This window comes from Chrysochloris asiatica, unplaced genomic scaffold, assembly GCF_000296735.1.
Source record: "Chrysochloris asiatica unplaced genomic scaffold, ChrAsi1.0 scaffold00526, whole genome shotgun sequence".
NCBI lineage: Eukaryota > Metazoa > Chordata > Mammalia > Afrosoricida > Chrysochloridae > Chrysochloris > Chrysochloris asiatica.
Window position 1 is genome coordinate 643,679 of NW_006409044.1, and position 7,661 is coordinate 651,339.

Sequence of the window (7,661 nt, forward strand, 5' to 3'; positions counted from 1 at the left end):
AGCTTTTCTCTACTTGGAGGAGGCATTTTTTTCCCCAGTCGCATTCTGGGTGCCTTCCCACTTTCCAGTCCTGTATCTGACAATGTTTCTCTGCTATTCATAGAGTTTTCAGTGACTAGCGATTCGGAAGTAGTTTGTCACTCTTTCTTCCTAGTCTGTCTTTGTTTCTAAGCTCATCTGAAACCTGTACACCATGCGTGACCCTGATGGTTATTTAAAATACCGGTGACATAGCCCTCAGAATCACAGCAATTCAAACCACCACAGCATGACAGACAGACGAGTGGCGGTTGCGTGGTTGCTGTTTAATAGGAATCTCCTTGTGCTAGGGCCCTTTTGTCTGGCTCAAAGGCGGGGTTTCTGTCCTTGGATATCAATCAAGGGGCAGAAGTGCAGCAGGGGCGACTGTGTTGTAGTGAGATGCTTTGGGCTGGGCTTGTGGGTCCCTAAGTTGGCCGACCCCGCCTCAAAGCCAATATCCAATGGTTAGACTAGGAAGGCGCTCTCGCGTCCGGGGTAAGTAGGACTCTACGGTACTCAACCACAACAACAGTGAAAACTGCCCAGATACAGATTATTAATTTATACCAAATATTTTATTGTGTTGAGTTGAAACTTTGCACAGCGAATTACATTCCCATTCAACAATTTCTATTCATATTGTTCATCAACTTGGATTCTATTTTCTACACTATGTCAGCATTCTTATTACCAATGTGGTTGTTTGTTACATTCCTGCTGATGTAGATTACTTATAATCTTCATCTCCATCTTTGTTAGAGATCACATGATAGCATTTTTCGAGACTAATGATTTGTTCATTGCAAATACCTTTTATTAAACAACATGAAAGATTACTATACACATGGACATCCCTAGATGGAATACATGGGAATCCAATTGACTATATCTGTGAGAAGACATACTGGAGAAGTTCAGTATCATCAGCCAAAATAAGGCCCCATGTGCTGACTGTCAGACCTGAGGGGATACGCGCAAAGATCAGCATAGCAAGGGTCATTGGACACAGATTTGAAGAAGGGGGAGGAGTCAACAGAAATCGCTTAAAATGGGACTGTCTTCCAAAATGAGCCTGGCCAGGCTTAGGCTGGTTTTCCCTAGAAGAAATACCTGAATGGTCTTGAGTGGAGGGGAGAGAAGCTAGAAAGGAGGAAAAAGACTGAATAAAAAGCCTTGGGTTAATGGGAAAGTCTTGAAATGTCTCAGGCAGCTTTGAAGGCAAGAAGTCAAAAAGAGGTAGTTAAGTCTTACTCATATTTTGCTACGATTTTTGTTTTGTTTTGATTTTCTTTGGTGATTGTGGTCACTTTTGTTTTTGGGGTGGGGGCTCTTTCTCTCCTTGTCTTTCACAAAGAGAGACAACAATTGCAGTCATTACCACCTAGCTACAATCACACCTATAAAATCCCACCATTGGGGAAAACCAATATCAGCTGTTATATATGAGAACAGCATAAATAACCAACACCTGCTGAACCCACTCTGCATAAAACAGTAAGAGAAGTGAACAGAGAAGCCCATCTCCTGATCACATCCATCAGGAGGCAGAGAGCTTAAGAAGACACCAGCATATAGTCATCTAATTATTGAATATACAACAGCACCACAATGTCTAGAAAGCTACAAAAAAATTCTGCTCAAGTCTAGAAAGAATACAGAATAGGTCATGAAAATGTGCTGAGGCAGACCATACATTTTCACTGGAAGGAGTAGAGGCTTTCGAGGTGCCTGATTAGGAATTTAAGAGAATGATATTGAGGGACATCCAAATGTTCCACAAAAGTTGAGGAAACTTAAGGAAGAAGTCAGAAAAATGCTACAGGAATAATCAATTAAGATAAAAATAGCATTGGAAACAATTCAAAACCTGCTAAAGAGGTCCAAAGGATTAATACCAAAATATCAGAAATGGACAATATATTGAAAGGACAAAGAAGTACAATTGAAGGGATGGAAGTGAGCTTGAAGACAAATCTCTCAAAATTTCTTAGAAGAGCAAGAGGAAAGATCATGAAATAATCTGAAGAAAGTCTAAGATTCATGGTTGTTTTGAACTGCTGACTGTGAGATTAGCAGCCTGTTTCGTAACCACTACACTACCAGAGTTCCTTCACTGGGCAGATAGTGCCACTGAAAATTAACTACCTTTAAATGAAGGTCCATGAAGATGTTAGTAATAGGGACAGACTATTTTGAGACACTAAACTGGGACTGATTTGTATCCTCCCACATATGGAGTCTCCCTTTGAACCACAGATTCATGGCTCAGGAACGTCAACACACAGACCAGTAGAGACACCTATGCTCTCATATTAAGTAAGAAACTGGACTCATTGTAAATTTCTAGTTTTTCATGACAAATAGACTCAGAGCTGAAAAAAGTTGAGAGACCTCTTTCTGTGTGAGTTTTGATAAACCAAATTATAACTTCATAAGATTATATTTTATGATAAGCCATATTGTAACAATTTTTTTTTACCGAGAATATCTTATTAACCTTTTGAGGCATGAGATTCTTTCCCTTTGTGCTTTAAACTGGACTATTAGCTCTAATGTTAATAAGAGACAGTTTTTCCTCCTTGTCAAATTCTTTGATTTGAATCCTCTTTTAAAGTGTAGTTCACTGGGTCTCAGGAAAATACAGTTTCTAAGAATGGCATGCAACATTGTTAAAATATACATTGCTGTTGCTGAGCACCATGGAGTCAGTTCCAACTCATAGCTCTGCATTAGGACCCTGAACAGTGGCTTATGATCTTGAACTGCCTACTGTGCCCTTCAAACCACACCTGGACCACACCAGGACCACACCAGGACCTCTGGTAGCATGATGATAGTAGATATCAGACAAACTTCATCTCCATCCCACTATGGGGAAATGAGGCCTTTGTTTTTCTAGATTTCTGGGTGGGGAGCAAACAAGACACCCATCTCCACATCATCAGGGTCTCTGATGAATTCTTAGAGTGACAGCGCCTTGTGCCATGTGTCCTGTCTAGGCTTCAGGCTTCCACAGTCAGCAGTTAGCACTTATGAGAGAAGCCAAGACTTAACCTCTTCTTCCAAACACAGACCTAGTTTATGATGCTTTGTTCACGGGACAAACCCAACTTCCCCTTTTGACACTATTATCTCTACCATACGATTTGCATATTGTTGCCCTGGGAAAACCTGCCTTTGCAAATTTGAGATAAAAAGACAGTTCTCATCTGTCTTTCCTAATCAAGACTCCTCAGTTCAGCTTCTCAGAATGATGTTCCCTGCTCAGTTCCTGGAGATCTTACTGTTCTGGATCACTGGTGAGGACCTAGGGAAGATGAGAAAGAGAAGGGATTGGGAGGGAAAGCTTTGGGGGCATCACTGGTTCACAGACGGATTCTGTTGGTGTGGTGAATGGACATACACTCCTTTTATTTGTAGATGTGAGGAAGAAATGAGAAGGAGCAAGGACTTATTTTGTGTGAAAACAGTAACAATGTAATAGGGGTTTGGTGGGAGCAAACTGGATAATTTAAGTTATGAAGAATCAAATATAGTGAAAGCAAATGTTTAAAAGCACCTTCTATCCATAAAATAATAATATCAACAGAAAAGAATCATGAAAATGACTGATAATGTTTACACATAACTTTGACTCCTCATTATTTTAGCAACAAGTGGGGATATTGTGATGACCCAGACTCCATTCAGCCTGTCCATCACACTTGGACAGCCAGCAACCCTCACATGCAAGTCAAGTCAGAGCCTTGTATATAGTAACGGAAAGACCTATTTGAACTGGTTCCAGCAGAAGCCAGGCCAAGCTCCACGTGCCCTGATCTATTGGGTTTCCAACCGGCACACTGGGGTCCCAGATAGATTCATTGGTAGTGGGGCAGTTACAGATTTCACTCTGAAAATCAGCAGAGTGGAGGCTGAGGACATTGCAGATTATTACTGCATACAAGGTATACAGCGTCCTCCCACAGTGATACAGCCCTGCACAAAAACTTGACTTCTGGAGACCCAGATGTCCAACCGTGTGTGGTTTGTCTGAAAACAGACATTGCACACTGTCTAGTCTAGTGAAGGGGAGGATATGGGGGAACTCAAGGCACTGAGTTGTGACTGAGAGCAGGTTAATGGGCAGATTTATACAGGCAGGATTATATCTACCACCAGGACACATTCAATGTTCAGCTTGTGTATCTATTTCTACCTGATAATGAGATGCTAATATCCATAAATTTATGACTTGGTGGGTCAGACACAACTCAGTCATAAAGGGAAATGCACATCAAATGGCTGCTTGATATCCTATTGAGTTTTCTCAAGGGTTAACCAAGCCCCTGTGTTGTACTTTGTCCTGTGGGATAAAGCACCCGAACAGTAGGCCGGGTTAAACCACAAGTTTGGTGATTGAAACTCACTAGCTATTCCTCCCAACCCTATCAAAGGTTGCTATGAGTTGGAATTGTCTCAATGGTGCTTAACAAAAATAGTAAGCCAGAACCCTATCTCAAGAAGAGGGCTGTTTTCTGCAGAAGAGATCATGGCATTGTCTCAGTACTCTAAATGTATGTCCTGGGATTTTTCTATGTTTTATATAACAAGGAAAGCTGCTACAATTTAAAAACAAGCTGGAGAGTTCAGAAACTGTGGTCATGAATTTATGTTATTGGCTTAGATCCACATTTATAGAGAAAGCCTCAAGTCTTGTCTCTACTTCGGGATATGTATACACTTTCTATGTTGACTTGTAACAAGTGGGCCAAGAAGTCATCAATCCTTTACCTCTGTAGAAACCAAAAACTTTTATAACCAAACCACTTGTACATTTTTCTTACATTAGAAATAACTTTCATAATATTCAAATTGCTGTTTAAATGTCCAACTTTTGAGATGAAGTTTGTCTGATGCAACTAGTCAAACAGCATATTTTGTTAACAAAGACAATGCTGATCTCGCCAGAGCCAGGTGCCAAGATCCCAAAGTGAAAATAATGCTGCTGCTTCAGTGCAGTGACAATGGGAGAGGTGCTCAGCATACAGCAAAAACTGTCTATCATCTTCCTACTAGTCTCTGAAATTTTCATGAAGATACGTTACTCTTTATTCACTAAAATGCTATCATCTCTATTTTTTAAATTTTATTTCAGTTTTACTTTTCTTTTGGAGAACTGTGTGGATTTTCTTACTCTTGCATCTGGGTACTGCTTTTACATCTTTAAGTTTTCTTTTTCATTTGTTTTCTCTGTCTCCATTTCCTATAATGGTTAGTTAACTAGCCCCATTGCTTTTGAATTGATTTGGATTCACAGTGATGGCTACAGAACAGAGTAGAACTCCTCTGTAAAGTTTCCAAGGCTGGAGAATTCATTTTGTTTGGATCCATTGTCAAGACTCAATGGAATAGAAGTCAAGAAAACAAATGCCATCTCCGCCCCTTGGAGCAGGCAATGCAGCTGCTGTGAGCATTGGAGGCTGAGGACCTGGAGGTGAGAGCAGCTGTAGGGTCTGAGTGATGTGACCAGGCAGCTACTGCTCGTCTCTTCCTCTCTCCTGCTGCCTCCTGTCTTAAAAATAACTTTTTTACTAAAGAGAAAGGAGACAAAATATAACTATCTGCCCCTCACACCCTCTTTTCCTCTCAGTCTTCTGTCCTTTGAGAGAGCCCTGCGTGGCCACTCTGCTGTCTGAGCCAAGCTGCTCTCCAAAGCCCCTAAGCATCCCTTCTCTGCCCAGCCCTCCTTGTCTTTCATCTTGAAGTTCCTGCTCACCAAGGTGCTCAAGAGCTAGTGACAGCCTTAGACCTCCAGGCAGAGCTTGCAGACGCTAATGGCAGAATGTTATAAACATAACTGATTTCCAGAGAAGCTGTGCAAAGGATTAGGTTACCGCTCTGTTCACATCAACCATAAAATGGATCCTCTGATTGGACAGGCAGCACAGCACCTTGAATTGAGCAGTTAAGAGCTGCTCAGGTTTCTTCCCAGGGAACTCACACTCTGGGTTGACCCCTACAAGTGTCCTACACAATCAGAGGGGATGGCTCCATCTGTGTGCTGTATGAAGACTCACCAGCTGGAGGTAGCACACAAAACAGCACCAACATGTGAATGGCAGACAGCAGAATCAGCTGTAAGGAGGAACTTCACTTGGACAGAAAGTGTTCTTCCAAAAACTACAATACGATGACTCTATTAGACTATATATATAAGATATAGTCTAATAGATGGATATATTTGATTTTAATTTGGTTGGGCTCCTCTTAGGGACTCATTATGGGATTTAAATCATGTCACAGTTGTTAAGATTTGGCACAAGACAGAGTGGTAATAAACTTTTGTTAAGTGACAGTGCTATAGTTTGGACAGTACCTTTCAATGACTTCAGAGCCTGTGAGGCCAAGTTAAATGACAACTTTATTTGTTAGGGAGTGAAGTCCCAGGGTGGTGTCAGTTTCTCGCTGATGATATACCCAACTTTTCCAACAGCACTTTTAACACAAACTCTGTATGTCAAAGAACATTTCTCTGCATAGCTTTTGCAGAGAAAATATGCACGATTACATTTGAAAACTGTTGACCTTTTCCGTAGCTGAGTTGGAAAGCTCAACATTGTAAACATGGTAGTACTGGAAAGTTCAGATAAGAATTTTACCTAGCACTTAAATATGTATAAATCTACATAAGGCAATCTAGTAAGCATGACCTGGGGAAACAGTCAGACCTTGTATTGGGTTTTGGCCTTGAAAGTAACAAGTGACCACAATCTGCCTTGGAAACAGGCTTTTTTTAATGGACCCCTAAAAAGACACTGTACCAAATGTGGTGTCAACACCTGTCAGCTCTCTGTACATTGGCGAGTTTGCAGATTTCTAAGATTCAGTAAACTTCTTAATTTTAGAAAGTGGAGGTCTGGTTTGTAACCATCCTAGTACTTAATTGTGTAAAAGCCTTTTCACACACCACCATCTATTTTGTGAACTTCTTAGTCATCTTTATTTGGTCAATTCTTCTACAGTTCATCGATACTGTTTGTGGCAAAGTTGTACAGATTTCTGTATTTTGGAGGATAAATTTTTCTTCTCTATAATATTTTTTTTTATCTTGGTATTTAAAAAAATGAGAAATATATCAAATGACACACTGCATTAGAGAAATCTGCTACACAAGACTTCTTTAAAGTGTTTATGAACAACGATGATTGAGGACTTAAGTGTGGCTGACCCACTTAGCTGTGGTATTTTCAGTAACTTCATATGCATGTGATTCAACACTGGAATCACTCATGTGTCTATGCCAAGACATTTGTAAAACAAATATCCGGAAAACTGATTGTAAAAAGATACAAATTTATGTCCATTTCAAAGAAAGGTGATGCAACAGACTGTAGAAATCTTTGAATAATAGCATTCATATCACATGAAAGTAAAATTTTTCTGAAGATAATTTAAAAATGATTGCAGCAATACATCCACAGAGAGCTGCCATAAATTAAACTGAATTCAGAAGAAATCATATAATAAAGTCTAACATTGCTGGGATCTGATTTATCTTGACCGAACGTTTAGAATACCAGAAAGGTCTTTACTTGTGCTTTATTGACTATATAAAGACATTCCACTCTATGGGTCATGGCACACAATGGATAACATTG